This window comes from Furipterus horrens, unplaced genomic scaffold, assembly GCF_987537825.1.
Source record: "Furipterus horrens unplaced genomic scaffold, mFurHor1.1.pri manual_scaffold_5, whole genome shotgun sequence".
NCBI classification, from domain to species: Eukaryota; Metazoa; Chordata; class Mammalia; order Chiroptera; family Furipteridae; genus Furipterus; species Furipterus horrens.
Genome location: NW_028327175.1, coordinates 129932429 through 129953722, shown reverse-complemented (window position 1 = coordinate 129953722; position 21294 = coordinate 129932429). Strand labels below are relative to the sequence as shown.

At 43.0% G+C, this 21294-nt stretch overlaps 1 protein-coding gene across 5 annotated transcripts in view; it reads left to right on the top strand.

Moving 5' to 3' along the window:
* The window catches only part of IQCK (IQ motif containing K), a 177064-nt gene that overhangs the window by 54030 nt on the left and 101740 nt on the right, over nt 1-21294 (top strand). The window lies entirely within an intron of this gene.

Sequence of the window (21294 nt, the reverse complement as noted above, 5' to 3'; positions counted from 1 at the left end):
GGCTTTGAATAATTTATTCCTAATTTTAAATTGTGTTAATGATAGTTTTCTCCAATCTAAGAGAACTAACTCATGTAATCCATATGCAGTCCCAGGTCAGTTACAGTTGTGGCTCTTGTCTCTCATTATTTTTACTCTAGGCTAAGGGCATCTATCCATGCAATGATTATTCAAGAAGCACAGAAGTAAAATAGAAAACTTTAAACAATTCTAATACTCTCACTCTCCTTCCCTCTCTTCTCCTTGCCCCCTACCTCTAAAGGTCATTATGCCTCCGGAAATATGATTAAAGTTTCCTAATGATTAACTTTTAGTTATATGCATCAGTTCTACATTTAAAATCTTAGAACATGACAGATAAAATTAAGTTATATGCATCAGTTCTACATGTAATATCTTAGAACATGACAGATAAAAATTAAAACTCTTTTTGACTCATTCTAATCTGAGTTTTCTCACAGAAGTAATCAGTTTGGCCTATAGCACATCCTTCCAAAACTCTTAAAATTTGTTATTTAAGCATATAAAGTTAAGTTATATCATATACAATTAGTAATATTATTTTATGTGAGCTATTTTTCATCAGTGATATAGCAATGATGATGATGGCAACTCACATTTTTTGAGCACCTATATCACCATTCTTGGCATCATAAAACTTAAAATGGTACTAATATAAATCAATGCAATAAATAGTTATTGAACACCTACCAAGTGCAATGCATAGAGTTTGGAGCTGTGGAGGAAACAGAGATGAATAAAATATGACTCCAGCTCTTGGGGTGAGAGATATGTTTACAACTAGCGGTAGTTTCTGTAGTGAATGTTGTAATTGAAATGGTAACAAAGCACTACAGGGAAATGGGAAGCACAAGACCATCCCCAGGCCCTCCCGGCTGGCCTGGAGCCAGCCCAGTTGGGACAGTGACCAAGCTGGTTGGTGCCCAGATTTGGTCTTGAGAGGTAAGAAGTCAGCTGCTATATCCTTCTTGAGATTGCCCTTGACAGGAAGAGTCAGAGAGGCAAGTAGGAACCAATGTTCTTAACGAGAATGAGGACAGCAGCCAGGAAACAATAGCTAATCCAGGTTTTTCCAGCCTTAGTACTATTGACATTTAGTACCAGGCAATTCTCTGTTATGGGGATAGGCCTGCGCACTATAGGGTGTTTCACAGCATCTCTAGCCTCCGTTCACTATGTGCCAGGAACACCCCAGCTGTCTTCACCATCAAGAATGTTTCCAGACACTGGCAAATGTTGAGGGATAGGGTAGGAGGAAATAGTAAAATCACCTCTGATCTAATCCAGCAGTTTAAAATCATCTGGGGAGCTTTCGTTGCCTGATTTCACCCAATACTTATTAAATCAGACCTATGAATTCAGGATATAGCCCAGGCATTGCTTTTGTTGTTGTTTTTCTTTAAATAGTTTTTCTAGGTGATTCTAATATACAATACGGTCAGAGATGAGACCTCGTTCACAGGGTGGGGCAAGTTTTGTGTCTAAATAAATAGTATAATTAAACTATTAATTTGCTAAGTCTTTTTATGAATATTATCTCATTTAATCTTCACAGCAACACTAGGATGTAGGTACTAAAACTGAGAACCTAGAACTGAGAAGTTGAAAATGGAGTGAAGGAGAACTTAGGCAAATATGGAAATTGTTTGGGCAGGAGCCTGCTGAGTGGGCATTTTGAGGAGGGCTTAAAGGTAAAGATGGGAAGAAGGTGAATTTTTTTTTTATGCTTTATTGATTTTGCTGTTACAGTTGTCCCAATTTCTTTTCCCTTTGTTCCCCTCCACCCAGTGACCCTCCTCCCTCCAGTTGTCCCCCCTCTTAGTCCATGCCCATTGGTTGTGCATATAGTTCTTCTCAGTCCCTGGCTGGTTTGGCTCAGTGGATTGAGCGTCGGCCTGCGAGCTAAGTGTCGCTGGTTCGTTCTTCCAGTCAGGGCACATCAGAGAAGGAAAACTCTGATTCCAAAAAACCTCTGCTGCCTTGAGGCATACCTCTTCAGGGGGAAGGCTAAGGGAGTAAACCCTGACAGAAAATCCGGAGCCGGAGTCCCTAAGGCGGTTTGACGTTGTAGTCAACACCGGCAACTCCTGCGGCGCACCTGAAGCCAAGCTGTATTGACTCCGTCTTTCCCTTGGATCCTTCAGCTGTGTAGAGAGGGGGGGTCTGCTGCATGGGCAACAGCAGACCCTCCATATCACCCTGCCCAGGCTCTGTAGCTTCAGCTTCACTGGAGAGGACACTCCAGCGTCATTGCAAGATGTCGATTCAACACGGGAGGAGACAGATACCGTGTCACTCCCGAGTCGGACTGCACAGCCATTCTCGGCGGTGCAGATAGACTCTTAAGAAGCTACACCATCGTCTCTCGAGGCTCTGTAGCTTCAGCGGACTGCACAACCATTCTCGGCGGTGCAGATAGACTCTTAAGAAGCTACACCATCGTCTCTCGAGACAGACGGCTGCCGACGATAGTTCTTCTCAACATCTTCCTATCTACTCCACTCCCTCCTACTATGCTTCTTAATTCCTGTACCATCTCCCTCCCTTTCCTCCCTCCCCACTCCCTGCTGACCGCCCCCCAAAATGTTCCCCATACCTATAATTCTTTTCCCACTCTCACTGCCTACTTAGTTTGCCTTTATTTCGATTCTCTAGCGTCTCTTGTTAGTTCTTGTGATACAGTTTTCATTTTAATGTTCATAGTTTTGATCCTCTTTCTCCTAAACAAGTCCCTTTAACATTTCATACAACAGTGGTTTGGATCTGATGAACTCCTTCAGTTTTACTTTGTCCTGGAAGCACTTTCTCTGCCCTTCTGAATGACAGCTTAACTGGATAGAGTAATTGTGATTGTAGGTTTTTGCTTTTCATTACTTTGACTATTTCCTGCCAGTCCGTTCTTGCCTGCAGAGTTTCTTTTGAGAAATCAGCTGATAGTCTTATTGGGACCCCTTTGTACATAATTCTCTTCTTTTCTCTTGCTGCTTTTAAGATTTTCTCTTTATCCTTAATTTTTGACATTTTGATTATAATGTGTCTTGGTGTGGTTCTCCCTGGGTCCACTTTTTTTTGGAACTCTCTGTGCTTCCTGGACCTGTAAGTCTATTTCCTTCCCCAAGTTAGGGAAGTTCTGCTTCATTATTTTTTCACATATTTTTTCAATTTACAGTTCTTCTTCATCTTCTGACAACCCTGTGATTCAGATGTTGGCCCACTTATAGCTGTGCCATAGGTTTCTGAGCCTCTCCTTATTTTCCTCACTTTTTGTTTCCTCTTTCTGTACTGGTTGACTGTTTGTTCCTTCCCTATGTTCCGATTTGTTGATTTGATCCCCCGTTTTTTTCCCTCACCACTGGTTTTGTATGTGTTTTCATTCATTTCAGCAGGACTAGCCTTCGTTCCTTCCCCATCTTGTTTAAGATCTGCTGTTAGGTCTGTAAGCATTCTTATAACCAAAGCTCTGAGCTGTTCCTCAGAAAGATTTCTTATCTGCTGATCCATTAGATTAGATATTTGCTGTCTGGTCAGCTGCGTCAGCGGGATCTCTATCATGATCTGTGCCATCCTGACCATTTTGTGTTTACCTTTGCTTCAAGGGCGGGGCTGTCAAACCTCCTACGCTATAGGGGCAGAGCCCCATGCACTTGTCACTACCAGACTACCCTTCTCACCATGCTGTGGTGTTTTGTGTGGGGGCAGGTGTCCAAGATGGATTTCTGCCATTCACTCTCCGCTGCGAGACCAGGAGCCTCCGCTTCCATCCCCACGCCCTCCGGCCCTCACAGTTCGAGGCTATGGAGGTTTGCCTTCCCTGGCGTTGGAATCTCAATCTGACGGGTCTGGCCTGCAGCCGGGGGTGCTCCCCAGGCACTTCTCACCTCCCCTTAAATACAGGTGTCTGTGCTTACTGCTGTCCCGCCGCCATTGCCGCAGGTGCCACCTCCAGCACAGCTTGACCTCTCCACCCCAGCTTCGCCCTTTCTACCTGTCTGGACAAGCACCACTTCTTTATAACTTCATACATTGGACTTCCATGTAGCTTTATTTTCTGAAACTTCTGGTTATTTATGTTTTTGCGGTAGCTGTATTCCTTCTTAGTTGTGGAGGGAGATAGAACGTGTCAGTCCAGGCCTCCATCTTGGCCAGAAGTAGAAGGTGAATTTTGATGGAGGAATTCTGTCAAGGTTTTTTTAAAGGAAGAAAAATATAAACTAGTAGTTCTGGAAGTATTGGATTGTGGTTAAAAGCAGGAACTTTAGTGTTTAAATATACTGCTCATTAGTCTTATGACTTTGTGTAAGTGTTTTAGCTATCTATTACTGTATAACAAATTACCCCAAAAGTTAGTGGTTTAAAAGGTAAACATTTATTATTATGTGGGTCAGGAATTCAGAAGTAACTTAGCTGCATGGTTCTGGTTCAGGGTCTCTCATAGGTTGCAATAAAGATGTCACAGGGGCTGTGGGCATTGGAAGGGTTGGTTGAGCCTATAGGAGCTGCTTTCAAGATGGCTCATACACATGGTGGTGGTCATTGGATGAAGGCCTCAGGCTTTCTCCTTATAGGCTTTTCCATGGGTTACTTGAGTATCCTCACAATATGGTGACAGGCCTCTTTCAGAATGAGAGACAAGATGGAACCTTCTGCATCTTTTATAACCCAGTCTTGGAAGCTAGACCGTCCACTTCCACCACTTTCTGTTAGAAGCAAGTCATTAAGTGCAGCTCAAGTACCATGTTCAACAGGAGAGGAATTAGGCTTCACCTTTTGGAAGAAGTATCAAAACATGTGTAGACATATTTTAAAAGCATCACAGCAGGTCACTCTCTAAACCTCTACTTCCTTGTTAATAATAAAATGTAGTGATTATGAATATGCACCTACACATGGGATCATGAACAGGCTCAGCCCATAGTAACATGTGGCTTACTCATATTGCCACTGAAGGACACTGTGGATTTAGGAAGGGAGATGCAGCAGAAAAGGGTATGCAAGGCCAGGAGCAGAAAGGTGGAAGAAGATAGGGCTTCATCCAGGCATAGAAAGCCAACAGAGATGGCTTCTAGAGCATGCCAGGATAGAGGGATGGGATGGGAGGTAAGACTAGAAGGGAGTTAGGAGATGGATTATGGTTTTCAGTAAAAGCATGAAGTTTTGGCACTATTCTATAAGCAAGAGTGAGCTTTAAACATTTTTGGAACAGAGGTATATGTGATCATTCTATTTTGGCAAGATTATTTCCAAGAATGCAAAGAACATGTGATTGAGGAGAGCCTGGAATTGAAACTGCCATCTCCAAGGCTATGGTTATAGCTCTGAGGTCTTAAACTAGGACAACAGGAATGAAAAAGGAGGGACATGAGATAGGTAGAATGGATGGATGACACAGGATGAGTTTAAGGTTGGCAAAGGGATGTGCCTGAAAGGTAAGATTTGCTCCCAGGCAGATGAGGCCTATAAAAGAAGTAAAGAGACCTAGCCAGAAAAGCATGTTTAAGAGTGAAGATGATTTCTGTCTGGGTGCCTCTAGGATATCCATATTGGAAACATCATCCTGACACTTGGAACTGGAGTCTGGAGAGAAATGTTGGTTTAGGAATTGAGAATCCTCAAGTCAAATGGACAAGATTGAGTTAAGATGGACGGGGCTGACTGGAGTAGCGCACAGTTGTTTTCTCCATTCTGTGAACTTGCTAATTGTAAAGGAAGTAGTGCAAAAATGTATTTGGTAATCAATTTATCAGTAAATCACATCAATCAGTGTTCAAAGATATGGAACTAGTACTGGAATGGAGAAGGAAAATGCTTCACTAAAGCCTTGGTGATAATAAGTGTTGAATTATTTGTTCTCCAAGTATCAGTATAAAAACTAAATTACTAGTATCACTGTTTAGGTATAGTAGTATTTACCATTTTAATTTCTTTCCTAAACTGGCGAAAAAATGTAACTGTTACCATACAGCCATGTAGGGTTCTGCTGCCTGCCACCCAAAAACTCCAGAGGAAGAGGTTTGGTGAAAAAGGAAAGGAGTTCTCTATTTAAAAGCATACAATTTTGGAAAAATAATGGGCTTCTGCCTCAAAGCCCCAAAGGCAAATAACCCCTTCATGTCTTGCCAGCTCAGTTCAAAGGTGCCCCTGGAATCCTTTCTCCTGTTTTAAAATACCATCTTTTGGGATAGCAGGTGGCTGCAGCATGATTATCAGGGCGGCTTGTTAGTCCAGGGCACAGTCCGGCTTCAGACATCTCTCTGGAGTATTGTGCACCTGGCCAGGCAGACCATCAGTGCTGCTGTTGCTTTTCACACAAGAGGAGGGGCGCAGGGCTTGTATCCTAGCCACGTGGTCTCCAGAGCCCTTGGGCTCAGGAATGCTCCTGCCTGTGACCGATTCCGACCCCCACCCCACCCCCAGCCAACGCACACAGGGTTTGCAAGGGGAAGGAAAGAGTGTGAGTTTCCATGCACCCTCCTTCTTAAATCTTTTGCCCCAAAATCCTTTGCACTGTGGGAGTGTCCAAATGCCCAGCCAATTCTGGCTAACATCCACCACATGCTTCAGCTTAACCCTGTTCCTCCCGTGGCCATGATCTGGAAGTGGGTAGGAAGGTTTTCTAGCTGTGCAGGGGCATAGTGTCTCTGCCTGAGGCAGAGCATCACCTTGTTACACTTATGTTGTGATCTTCTCAGTCTGGAGGAGGCTCTTTCCAAAGCTGTCCTGGGCTGCCTTTAGTTGTTTACTTTACTCTGGGGATATGGACACCTATCAAGCCCGAGCTCTGGTTTCAATTCCCTCCTGCCTTTGTTGGTCCCTCTTATCTCTGGGGAAGGTAGGCCCTTTTGTGGGCTGTTGCTTCAATTTGCCGTCTTGGGTTTTCTTACAACCCCTCGGTTCTCCAGGGAAGTGCAGCCTCCTGCCCCTGATAAGCGTTCCCCTGCTCCCAGCAATCTGGCCATACCCCTGTTACATAACCTTAAATAGTGTCTTTCCCAAACAAAGAGAAAGCTAGTATGTACTTGGAAAAATGATTCATGTATTATTGGTATGATTAGCTTTAAACTTGTCAATTTTTAAAAAATAGAAACAAAAATTTTTTTTAAAGATGTTTGTTTACTTCTCTGTGAACAGAGCTAAAAATTTGAATTGGTAGGAGGAAACGTTGAGAAAGTTTGCAGTGGGTACTTTCATTCAGGTCCATCATGTAGGTGTGAAGTCATCTGCTAAGAGGGAGGGGAGGGGATTGCAACAGCTCCTATGGTGAAACCTACAGGGATAAAAAGGGATGGCCCTGCTGATGCCTGAATTTGTGGTGCACAAAAACAGCCTGCTTAAATAGTTATCTCCAGCAACCCTGGAGAGAAGGTGGAGACACCAGATGGTTGAGTAAAATCAGGCTTGAAAACTGGCAAAGCTAATACAGTGAAAGGTCGAGACTGGGCCCAGGGGACCTAAGTGTTACAGAGCAAAAGGGGTTTCTCTCACGTGGCACCTTGGTGTAAAACCCAACAACTAGTGTTGAGGAAAACAAGTCTTTATTTATAATATCCTACCTGGGGAGGACAGTGAGCACTTTAGTTCAGAGCCCTGTTCTCCGACAGGACCCAGCACTTCCCTTGCTCCCCAAAAGCTAGAAGCCAAAAAGATGGCCAGAAGTTTCTCATCCCTTACCTGTCAGCTGTCTCCATCAGGATTTGGGGTACGATGTCATCAGCCTCTGTATAACAGTCCAGGAAAACATGTGCCATGCTGCACTGGATCATGCATGGTTCTCACTTTCCTTTCAAGGCAGGATGGAGTTCTCCTCTGCCCTCCTTGCAAACCGTGTGGATCGCCTCTCCTCCTCTCAAAGCCGCATGGTGTTCTCCTAGCCAAAATGTCTGCTGCCTATTTTTAAATCCCTAACTACGTCCTGTGACGCAGTGGGTGTGGTAACCAGTTCTGACCATTCACAGAACCTTGTGCAGGCTCTGTGTGCTCTTTCTGCACTATTCCATGGTCAAAACCCCTCCAATCTTCTTGGGGCCTTGGAAGAACCAAAGCCATTTGCATAACTGAGACACTAAGCTACTAGCCATCGTCATGCAAAGACATCTTAAAAGCTGTTCTGGAGAGAGAAGATGACAGAGGAGTGAGGGGAGGCTGCGCTTTCTGGCTCCCGAGACTCGTCTGTAGTTTGGACTAATTGCAGACAGAACATCTCAGTGAGCAGCTGGACACTGGCAGGAGTCGAGCCTTGGCACTGCTGGATTAGAGAAAACCATCTGGGAACAACCTGTTTGGTGAGGATAGTGGAGGAAAAAGGGACAAGACAGGGTTTCTGACTGGGTTGGCTCCCTGAGCTGTGGCTGGAAGTACACAAAGGCTTTTTGGTGAAGACAGGATTCCCCAGAGAGGAGTTGGAAGGAGAGCGGATCTCTGCCTGCTGGCAGAGACAGGACTGGACCAGGTGGCATAGGTGCTGAAAGACAAGAAACAGCATACTGCTGTGCATGTGAGAACGTGATTTCCCTTTCTATTTTTCTCTTGTGTACTGCGGAGAGGGGAGGAAAGGTCGGGGGTGATAGGACATTGTCGAGGAGCATAGGCGCAGAAGTGCGCTCACCCACTCCCCAACCCTCCCCTTGGGTTGCACGGGCACGCACAGGGTAGTGCCCTCATTCACTGGACCAGGTGCACGGGCCCATGTGTCCAGGTGCCCCTCAGACACACCCCAACAGACATAAGATCAGTGCCCCAACGGGTGCAGGGAAGGCCCGCTGGGCACGCAGAAGACCATACGCAGACACCCCTGGCCAGCCCCAGTGGGCGCCAGGCTGGAGCGCAGACCACTTGGATGGGCTCTGCTCATGCCCGCCCAGGCAGGTGCGGGAACAGTGGGCGGCGGCGACTCCCAGACGCTCACTTCCACCATGCACAAGTGTTCAGGACCCCACCCCAAGGGGTGATAGACCAGCTCCCGGGGTGAGGTTCGGCAGGCCTGAAGCTAGCATGAAGGCCACCTTGCGCATGCACCTGTGCATGCACAAAACCACCCCAGCTGGCTCCAACAGGTGCCAAATGAACGCCAGCCACCGCGGGCACACACCGCTGCTGCAAGGAACAGGAACCTCTGGCCTGCCTCATTAGACCAGCTGTGGATCCAGAAAAAGAAGACAACACACAAAGGCTGAACTGACATCTCCACAAAAGAACTCAAGACAAAGTAGACAGTGACTCAGTCAACTACCCAGAGGGAAGATCCTACCAAAGAGCATCTGAAAAATAACCAGACAGCATAAACAAATGACATAAAGGGTACCCCAAGAACATCAGGCTCAGGAGATCAAAGAGATTGCACCACCGAAACCCCCAGATCTCCTATAAAGAATGTCATACCACAAAGGTGGGAAGTCAAAGCAGACAAACCCAAAAACAAAAACAAACAAGAAGAATCCAACATGGTAAGATGCAGAAACAACCTCTCAATGAAAAGAAAAGAGGAATCCCCAGAAAAAGAGGTAGATGGAATAGACATAGCCCAAATGTCAGACATGGAATTCAAAACAATGGTGGTGAAGAAGCTCAATATACTTGACAACCTCAAAAACAATAGCGACAACCTCCAAGGAAGGTACCAAGAGCTCCAAGAAAATTAAAGGGAACTTATGGAGAACTACACCAGCATAAAAAAGGACATAGAAACTATTAACAAGAACCTGGAAGAAATGAAAAATACAGTCTCTGAACTGAAAAACACAGTAGAATCAATCAAATAAGGCTAAACAAAGGAGAGAATAGGATCAGTGAGTTAGAGGACAATGTAGAAAAAAATTTCCAGACAATACAACAAAATGAAAAAAGATTGAAAAAAATATGAAGAAGATGGAAGGGAATTACAGGATAGCAAGAGAAAAATAATATCAGGATCATCGGAATAAAAGAGGGAGAAGAGGAATGAGGAATAGAAAAGCTAATAGGAGAAGTAATAACAGAAAATTTTCCCAACCTGATGAGAGAAAAAGTTATGCAAGTTCAAGAAGCATAGAGAGTCCCAATGAAGAGGAACCAAAAAAAAAAAAGAAAAAAAGAAAAAACCACTCCAACGCACATCACAATTAAAATGGCAACATTCCAAGAAAAAGAGAGAATCCTAAAAGCAGCAAGAGAAAAACAGCAAATAACATACAAGGGAGCTCCGATAAGGCTATCGACCAATTTCTCAACAGAAACACTACAAGCCAGAAGGGAATGGTCAAAAATATTTCAAGCAATGAAAAACAAAGGCCTACAACTGAGAATACTCTACCCAGCAAGGCTCTCCTTCAAAATGGAAGGTGAAATAAGGAATTTGCCAGGCAAAGGAAGACTAAAAGAATACATCTCCACCAAACCAGCATTGCAAGAGATGCTAAAGGGAATGTTTTAGGAAAAAGAAGAAAAAAAGAGGAGAGGAACAGAGGTACAAAGGGAAATGAGTAAATACCTGTCAATAATAACCTTAAATATAAATGGATTCAATGCTCCAATTAAAAGACATAGAGTAGCAGAATGGATATGAAAACAGGACCCACATATTTGCTGTCTACAAGAAACACACCTGAAAACAAAAGATTTACATAGACTGAAAATAAAGGGATATAAAAAAGTATTCCAAGCAAACGGACATAAAAAAAAGCTGGGGTAGCAGTACTCATTCATACCAGACAAAATGGATTTCAAAGCAAGGGCAATAAAAACAGACAAAGAAGGACATTTCATAATACTTAAGAGGACAATCCATCAAGAAGATATAACACTGATAAACATATATGCACCCAACATAGGAGCACCTAAATACATAAAGCAAATACTAGAAGACCACAAGAAGGATATTAACAGTAACACTCTCATAGTAGGGGACTTTAGCACTCCATTATCAACAATAGAGAGATCTTCGAAGCAAAGAAACACCAAGGATATACAGGCATTGAACAATGCACTAAACTACATGGACTTAACTGATATATATATAGCTTTTCACACCAAAGAAGAAAAATATACATTCTTTTCAAATGCACGTGGGACATTTTCAAAGATAGACCACATGATAGGACACAAAGCAAGCATCAACAAATTCAAGAAAATTGAAATCATATCAAGCATCTTTTCAGACCACAATGCCTTGAAACTAAAAATCAACCTCAGAGAAAAATATCAAAGACACCCAAACTCATGGAGAATGAATAACATGCTATTAAATAATGAATGGGTTAACAGTCACATCAAAGTATAAATCAAGAAACTTCTGGAAACTAATGATAATGAACACACAATAGCCCAAAACCTTTGGGACACAACAAAAGCAGTCCTAAGAAGGAAGTTCATAGCATACAGACATATCTGAAAAGGATAGAAGAATCTCAAATAAAAAATCTAACCCTAAAGCTACAAGAACTAGAACAACAACAACAAACAGAGCCTGGGACAAGAAGAAGGAAGGAAATCATCAAGATCAGAGCAGAATTAAATGACATAGAGAACAAACAAATAATTCAAAAGATCAACGGAACTAGGGGCTCGTTCTTTGAAAAAATAAACAAAATCGACAAGCCCCTAGCCAGGCTCATGAAGAAAAATGGAGAGAAGACCCAAATAAACAAAATCAGAAATGAAAGAGGAGAAATCACAACTGATACCACAGAAATTCAAATGATTGTAAGAAATTACTACAGACAATTGATGGCAAGAAATTTGACAACCTAGTAGAAATGGACAGATTTCTAGAAACATATAACCTTCCAAAACTGAATCAAGAAGAAGTAGAAAGTCTCAACAGACCAATAACAAAGAAGGAAATTGAAACAGTAATCAAAAATCTCCTTGCACACAAAAGCCCTGGACTGGATGGCTTCACAGGCAAGTTTTACAAAACATTTAGGGAAGAGCTAACTCCTACCCTCCTCAAACTATTCCAAAAAATCCAAGAAGAGGGAAGACTCCCAAACACTTTCTATGAAGCCAGTATTACCCTAATCCCAAAACCAGGTCAAGACACAGCAAAGAAAGGAAACTACAGGCCAATATCACTGATGAACATAGACGCTAAAATCCTCAATAAAATTTTGGCAAACAGGATCTAGCAATACATCAAAAAGATCATACACCACAATCAAGTGGGATTCATCCCAGGGATGCGAGGATGGTTTAATATTCGCAAATCAATAAATATAATACATCACCTAAACAAAATGAAAGACAAAAATCACATGATCATATCTATAGATGCAGAAAAAGCATTTGATAAAGTACAACACCCATTTATGATGAAAACACTCAGCAAAATGGGAATAGAGGGAGCATACCTTAACATAATTAAGGCTATATATGAGAAGTCTGAGGCCAACATCATACTCAATGGACAAAATCTGAAAGCACTCCCCCTGAAATCAGGAACTAGAAAAGGCTGTCCACTCTCTCCACTCCTATTCAACATAGTGTTGGAAGTCCTAGCCACAGCAATCAGACAAGAAAAAGAAATAAAAGGAATCCAAATTAGGAAAGAAGAGGTAAAACTATTGTCATATGCAGATGACATGATAGTATACCTAGAAAATCCTATAAACTCCACTAAAAGACTACTCAATATAAAAAGTGAATTTGGCAAAATAGCAGGGTACAAAATAAATATCCAGAAATCTAAGGCATTTCTGTCGTCGTTGGCAGCCGTCCGTCTCGAGAGACGATGGCGTAGCTTCTTGAGAGTCTATCTGCACCGCCGAGAATGGCTGTGCAGTCCGACTCGGGAGTGACAATCCCTGCCACACTTGTTACAGGTGAAGGCAGATGGCCGTTGTTGCTGCTGTTGACGCTGCTTCCGCCTCGATCTTTTCTGGACCGCCTCCTCGTTGCGCGCAGCCTCTGCACGTGACGTACCTTGCCTGACCGCGAGCCTCCAGGCTAGGCGGTCGTCTGCTTGAACTTCCCATGTGTTGAGATTGATGGAGCATTGTGTCATGTCCTTTTTGCAGATGTCTTTGAACCGCAGTTTTGGGCGCCCTGTCATCCTCTTGCCTTCTGCCAGCTCGCCGTAGAGGAGGTCTTTGGGGATACGGCCTGCATCCATTCTTTTGACATGGCCGAGCCACCTGAGGCGTCTCTCGCTAAGAACTGCATGCAAACTGCTCATATTGGCTCGCTTCAGCACCTCGGTGTTGGGGACCTTATCCTGCCAGGCGACATGCAGGACGCGTCGCAGGCACCTCATGTGGAAGCTGTTGAGTTTCCTTTCGTGCCTTGCGTAGGTGGTCCACGTCTCGCTGCCATAGAGGAGAGTGCTGAGTACGCAGGCTTGGTAGATGCGCAGTCTGGTTTTCTCAGTGAGGCTGGAATTGTTCCACGCTCGCCGGTTCAGTTTGGCCATAACTGTGGCTGCCCTGGCGATTCTCCGGTTGACCTCCAAGTCGACTGACAGAGAGCTCGAGATGGTGGACCCGAGGTAAGTGAAGTCGTTGACAACCTCCAGGGTGTACCCGTCGATGGTGATGCATGGGGGAGTCCTCGTGCCTTGAGCCATAACATTCGTCTTCGTCAGGCTGATGGCTAGTCCGAACTCCTTGCGTGCGTGGGAAAGGCAAGTGACTAGCTGCTGGAGTCCCTCTTCGGAGTGTGATGTCAAGGCTGCGTTGTCGGCGAAGAGCATCTCACGGATGAGCACCTCTTTGACTTTGTTCTTGGCTCGTAGACGGGCCAGGTTGTAGAGCTTGCCATCGGATCTGGTGTGAATGAAGACACCCTCGCTGCAGTCCTTAAAGGCGTATTGGAGGAGCATGGAGAAGAAGATTCCGAACAGCGTAGGCGCGAGGACGCAGCCCTGCTTTACTCCGCTGCTGACTGGGAAGGCCTCAGAGGTTGCGCTGTTGTAGGACACCGTGCTGTGCATGTTGTCATGAAAGGACATGACCACAGCAAGCAGATGTGGTGGACAGCCAATCTTCCGTAGCAAGCTGAAGAGACCGCTTCGACTGACCAGATCAAACGCCTTCGTAAGGTCGATAAAGGCGAGGTAGAGTGGTTTATGCTACTCGTGACACTTCTCCTGCAGCTGGCGTAGGGAGAAGATCATGTCCACTGTTGATCGGCCAGCTCTGAAGCCACACTGGGACTCTGGGTAGACGCGGGAAGCAAGGGTCTGCAGGCGGGCAAGAGCGACCCGGGCGAATACTTTGCCGACGACGCTGAGGAGAGAGATGCCCCGGTAGTTGTTGCAGTCGCTGCGGTCTCCTTTGTTCTTGTACATGGTGATAATGTTGGCATCTCTCATATCCTGGGGGATGTAACCCTCCTTCCAGCAGCGACAGAGTAGATGGTGGAGCGGCTGTAGCAGGACTGGTTTCCCGCTCTTTAGGATTTCTGGAGGGATTCCGTCGCTTCCTGGTGCTTTCCCGCAAGCGAGGCGGTCGATGGCTTTGCTGAGCTCTGCCGCATTAGGTGGGGTGTCTAGCTCCTCCATGACTGGTAGGTCTGGGATGGCGTTAAGAGCAGTGTCTGTTATGGTGTTCTTCGTTGCGTACAGCTCGAGGTAGTGCTCGGTCCACCGCCGCATTTGCTGTTCCTGGTCAGTGATGACCTCACCTGTCTTGGACTTAAGGGGGGCGATCTTGGAGGGGATTGGGCCTGTTGCCTTCTTGATACCCTCATACATTCCTCGTGCGTTGCCTATATCGGCGGCTTCCTGAATGCTTCTGCACAGGTTTAGCCAATAGGTGTTGGCACAGTGGCGGGCGGTCTTCTGGACTTTGTTCCTGGCAGCCCGTAGAGCTTGAAGTGTACTGGGAGTGGGCGTGACCTTGTAAGCCAGTAGGGCCTTCCTCTTAGCCTCGATCACGGGTTCCATTTCTTCCCAGTGAGCCTCGTACCAGTCAGCGTTCTTCCGCTCTTTCTTCCCGTAAGCAATAATGGCGGAGTTGTATATGGCGTCGCGGAGACGTGGCCAATTGGATTCGATAATGTCATCTACCGCCACTCCCTCGCCGAGTGCATCTTCCATCTTGTTGATGAATTGCTGGGTCTTAACTGGGTTGCTGGCACAACTGGTGTTGATGCGTGGGCGACCCTTCATCTTGGAGTGGTGCAACCTCTTCGGCATTATGCGCACCTTGCTTACCACGAGGGCATGGTCCGTGTCGCAGTCTGCACTGTGGTAGCTGCGGGTGAGGAGGGTGCTGCCAATATCCGTTCTTCTGGTGATGACGAGGTCAAGCTGGTGCCAATGGCGGGAGCGGGGGTGCCTCCATGACACCTGGTGGATCTCTTTGCACTTGAAGAATGTGTTTGTCACGCACAGGCCGTGGTGACACGAAAGCTCAAGCAGTCGCTGACCATTCTCATTGATTTTTCCTCTCCCAAAGTTTCCAAGGCAGGTGGGCCAGGCCATGTGGTCGGCTCCTACTCTTGCGTTGAAGTCTCCAAGGAGATAGAGAGCGTTACTTCTGGGGATCTTCAAAAGGCATTTCTGTACACCAACAATAAAATAGCAGAGGCAGACACAAAAAAGAAATACTATTTACTATAGCAACAAGAAAAATAATGTACCTAGGAATAAACTTAATCAAAGAGATAAAAGACCTCTACTCTGAAAATTATGTAACATTGAAGAAAGAAATTGAGGAAGATACAAATAAGTAGAAGCAAATACCATGTTCTTGGATGGGAAGTATCAACATCATCAAAATGGCCATACTACCCAAAGCAATTTACAGATTCAATGCAATCCCTATTAAAATACCAATCACATATTTCACAGATCTAGAAGAAATACTCCAAAAATTAATAAAGAACCAAGAAAGAGCCCAAATAACCACAACAATCTTGACACAGAAGAACACAGCAGGAGGAATCACAATACCAGACATCAAACAATACTACAAAGCCACTGTGATCAAAACAGTCTGGTACTGGCATAAGAACAAACATATAGATCAGTGGAACAGAATAGAGTCCAGAAATAAATCCAGGAGTATACGGTCAACTAATATTTGATAAGGAGGAAGGAACATAAAATGAAGTGAGAAAAGCCTCTTTAACAAATGGTGCTGGGAGAACTGGACAGGGACGTGCAAAAAAATGAAACTAGACCACCAGCTTACACAACACACAAGAATAAACTCAAGATGGATCAAAGACGTAAATGTAAGCCGTGACACCATAGAAGTCCTAGAGGAAAACATAGGCAGGAAAATTTTAGATATCCCACGTAACAATATTTTCATGGATACATCTCCTAAGGCAAGAGAAATAAAGGGAAGAAATAAACAAATGGGACTACATCAAACTAAAGAGTTTCTGCTCAGCAAAAGAAAACATCAGCAACACGAAAAGGAAACCAACCATATGGAAAAGATATTTGCCAATGATATCTCATACAGGGGACTGATCTCCAAAATATATAAAGAGCTTATATGACTCAACATCAAAAAAAACAGACAACCCAATTAAAAAGTGGGCTAAGGAACTGAACAAACACTTCTCCGAAGAGGACATACAGAAGGTCCATAGACACATGAAAAAATGCTCAACATCACTAGCCATCAGAGAGATGCAAAAACAAACCACAATGAGATACCACTTTACACCAGTCAGAATGGCCATCATCAACAAATCAACAAACAACAAGTGCTGGCATGATGTGGAGAAACGGGAACCCTACTGCACTGTTGGTGAGTATGCAGACTGGTGCAGCCACTATGGAAAACAGTATGGAATTGCCTCAAAAAACTAAAAATGGCACTTCCTTTTGAACCAGTGATTCCACTGCCAGTATTATACCCGAAAAATCCTAAAACCCTAATTCAAAAGAATTTATGCACCCCTATGTTCATAGCAGCCCTGTTTTCAATAGCTAAGTGCTGGAAACAGTCTAAGTGCCCATCTGCAGACGAGTGGATCAAAATACTGTGGTACATTTACACAATGGAATACTATGTAGCAAAAAGAAAGAAGGAACTCCTGCCATTTGTGACAACATGGATGGAACTAGAGAGAATTATGCTTAGTGAAATAAGCCAGGCGGCAAAAGAAAAATACCATATGATATCACCTAATACAGGAAACTAAAGAACAACATAAAGAAACGAACTAAATAGGACAAGGAGCAGAATAACAGTCAATAGGGGGGATGGGGAGGGAGAGAAGGGGGATAAGTAAGGGAAGGGTCTAATCAAGGAATGTGTATAAATGACTCATTAAAAAAAAAAAAGCTGTTCTGTTTTCTCCATCTCCCAACCCACAGGCTCTGGGGATTTTTGGAGACCCCCACTCTGTAATATAAGTACAAGGGAAAACATTACTAACTTTTCAAAAAATAATATCTAAACTTTTTTTTTATAAATTACCATATTTTCCGAATTATGTTGACAATTTAACAACCAGTTTCCAGGAAGAGAAAGAAATAACGTGTTCAGATTAGAAGTAAGAAACATACCAAATTCAGAAATGGGGATGATAGTAGAGTTCATATTGTTTTTGAAATTTCAATGTGTAGGTCCTATTTGAATCCTGATTGAAAGAAACAAGCTAAGAATAAAAAATAAATTAAGAGGCAATTGGAAATTTAAGTACTTAGTGAACAGTTGATGAAATAAAGAATTACTATTTTACTTAAGGTATGATAATGATTTCATAGTCATGGTAAAAAGAAGGTATTACTTTTTAGATAAACATGCTAAAATATTTATAAATTAAATATGAAATGATACAATGTCTGGACAAGGGTTGGGGGAATTTACAGTGAGTTACTGACATAGAGAACAGTATAATTGAAGCTGGCTAATGGTGCCATGGCTTCACTTTTTTTCTGTCTACTTTTTTATATCTTTAAAACATTTCATAGTAAAAATTAAATGGAAAAGAAACAACGAAATTTTTCAAAACTCCTCATGAGCTCCTGATTTAATATTGCTGTGCTTTGGATAAGGAAGTGTCTATTAACTGGCAATGAATAAAATATGGCTCCAGCCCTTGGGGTGAGATATATGTATTTACAACTAGTGGTAGTTTCCATTGTGAGTATTGTAGTTCATATGGTAGTGAAGCACTACAGGGAAATGGGAAGCATAAAACCATTCACTGGCCCTCCTGGCAGGCCTGGAGTCAAACAAGTTGGAGCAGTGGCCAGGCTAGTTGGTGCACAGATTTGGTTTTGAGAGGCAAGAACTCAGGTGCTATATTCTCAAGGGTGCTCTCGACAGGAAGAGTCAGAGAAGCAAGTAGGAACCAATGTTCTTAAAGAGAATGAGGGCAGCAGCCAGGGAACAATAGCTAATTCCAGTTTTTCTAAATTTGGCATTATTGGAGATGGCTGTAGTGACAGACAGTGGGGGAGACTCAGTTTTCATGTAATCATGCTGAGAAGCTCAAATGCCATGAAAGAAAATGGCCCCTGGGGGAAGAGGAAAGTGGCAGGTATGGACCCAAGTGAGAAGCCTCATGGTGCTGGGAGGCTCGGTCACTCCTCCTGAGACCTGGCTCTGAATGTGCACAACCCACTAACCAGTTCCCTTATACCAGTCTCATTTTCCCTCCATGCTCTCTTTCAATGCCAAACCTAGTTCTCCTAACAAAAATGGGGAGGAGGATTAATGTAGTCAGAGCCTTGGGCTTGCCCTAAAAACATGGCTCCAGTAATGTCAGAGGTCCTGGGGATCAAGGAAATGGCTTTTGACATCAGGTTAGCAAACTTTTTCTGTAGAAGAGAATAAATCTTTTAGGCTTTGCAGGCTACATATGGTCTTTAGTTGCTCAACTCCATTGTTGTAGCATGAAACAGCCAAAGACAATATTGAACATATGGTTGTAGCTGTGTTCCAATACAACTTCATTCACAAGAGCTGATTTGACCCATGAGCTATAGTTTGCAGCTCCTGTCCTTGGGGGACACCAATAATCTTCCCAAATTGTAATCTCATGTGAGGGCAAATAATATAGACAGAAGCGAGTAGGTTGGAAAGATAGAACACTAGAGAGTTATGATGAGATCAGGAATTTGGGAAGTTGAGATGTGATCGTCTTCAGGGACAGCCCAGTCTAAATTGTGACTGTTTCATTTTGTGACTGACACGAAGGAAGATTGGAGTCATGGAATCATGTGAATTTGAAGCTACGGTGTTGGAGGCATCATCAGTATGAATGATGAAGTGTCCGAGAAGATTGTTGGGGATGGGCTGAAGACGATGACAGCAAGTCAAATACCAGAGCTATCACAGAGGTTTAAGAATGTTTTAGGAGTCAAAGGAGTGATGGCATGTAATGTGAGGATTATGAGCTTGGGCTCTTGAATCACAGCTGTGCTTTTCAAATCAAGCTTCAACACTTACAGCTGTGTGACTGGACAAAGTAGACTTAACCTCTGTGAGTCTCAGATTTTCCATCTGTAAAATGGTCTTTTATCTAAACAAATCCATCAATAGTTCCCTGCTTAAGAGGAATTCTGGTGCCAGCTGTTAAGGGAATATATTTGTTTCCAGTAGTGATACATACTAGTATACCAAGCAGGTGTGTTCCAGAATTTAAAGGGAGTCATTTAACAGTCATTTATTTATTCATCTAATATCAATTGAATGTTTAAATGTGCTCTAAAAATTATTGAGCAGTCATATGCATAAGCTGGCTGCCTAACATTTATTGGACACTTACTATGTGCCATCATCACTGGCACATGGTTCCTTCCTAGACAGACAGATTTTGTGTATAGTTGGATTGCAGTATATGTGTATTTACTAAATGCTAATTCAAGGCTATGCTCTTGGGAGATAACAAAAGAAGAATTTTTTAAATGCAAGCAATTCCACTCTGGAGGTGAAGCATAAAATAGAATACAAGGCTCATTTTTTTCCTTAGTTGTTCTCAGTTTTATGTGCCCCTTGTGACATGAGCAGCTTATAAGGTAGTTACTTCCTTTTGTCTGTCTGTCTCTATGTACCTACCTAGTTACCTACTAAGCATTTATATAATGTTAGTCAAATACATTTCTGCACAATTCATAAATATTATATAACTTAACTTGAATAACAACCCTAGAAAGCAGGAAATATTACTATCCCCATTGTATTAGGCTAGGCTAGGTTGCAGTTATAACATTACTAAAATACTAGTGGCTAACCCAATAACAGCTTATTTTTTACTCATACAATGGCTGGTCCAATTTGGACAGCCCTCTTATAAATTACAGATATTTTGAATATGGGATCTTTGAGGTCACTGAAGCAAAGGAAGAAAAGAATGGAGGAGGCACCCTAGTTCTTAACCTCCTCATTTCTCATTACTTTACCTCCTCACATGGCCCTAAACCAACTGCAAGGGAGGCTGAGATATGTAAGGAATACATGGATATTCTATGTATACTAGTTGTATTTCAGGGTAAGAACCGAGGCACAGATAAATTACAGAAGTTATCTGCCCAAGGTCACAGCTAGTAAATAGAGAAGAGATTTGAACTCAGGTAGTCTGGCTTCAGAGTCCATGCTGTTAAGAGCATGGTTAATTACTGCCTTTTATATTACTTGGTACTTCAAAGTGATTTGTACTAAGACTGGGAGAAAAGTGGCTATGTGAGGCTGACTGAAAGATGTTATGGCTTTATATGGGTAATTTAAGAGATGTGAAAGGGAAATTTTGAGTAATGTGATTTTTCATCTCCTACCTGATTTTAGAGTGTAACTCCTGCATAAATGCAAATCCTCTATTATGTGTGTGCTGGCCCTTAGTGCCTCAAATAATACTACCAACCCAGGGAGCCATCCAAACTGTGAGTTTGGGTCTTATCCTAATGTTCTTGGTAAGACAAATTCTACCCAGCTCCCTTTGATGCTCAATATCATTGTATAATCGGATCACAGCTGGGAGGCTGGGATTATTTGTCATGGGGTGGCTGCCAATTACTTATCATAGAAATGATGGGCCCCTCTCACAAAGTTTTCCCATAATTTAACATACTCAATTATCCATTTCTTTTCCATGACTTGAAAAAAAAACATTGCATTTTTATGTAACTAGAGACATTGACAACCCTTTAAAAATTCTCTTAAGTTTGTAAAAATAACTTGTTTATCATATATAAAGTATACATATTTGTTAAATAAACTACAGTGAAAAGGAAATGTTTAAAATCAAGGTTCATCATAAAATAACTCTAGATGAAAAAATTCTTTCAAAAAGATGTTTCACTCCAAACAGCAGGAATATGGCTTTTGTTTTCTCCTCTGTATAATTTTGTAGGTTTCCTGTTGTCCACAGAGTTACTTTAAGAATTAATAATAATTA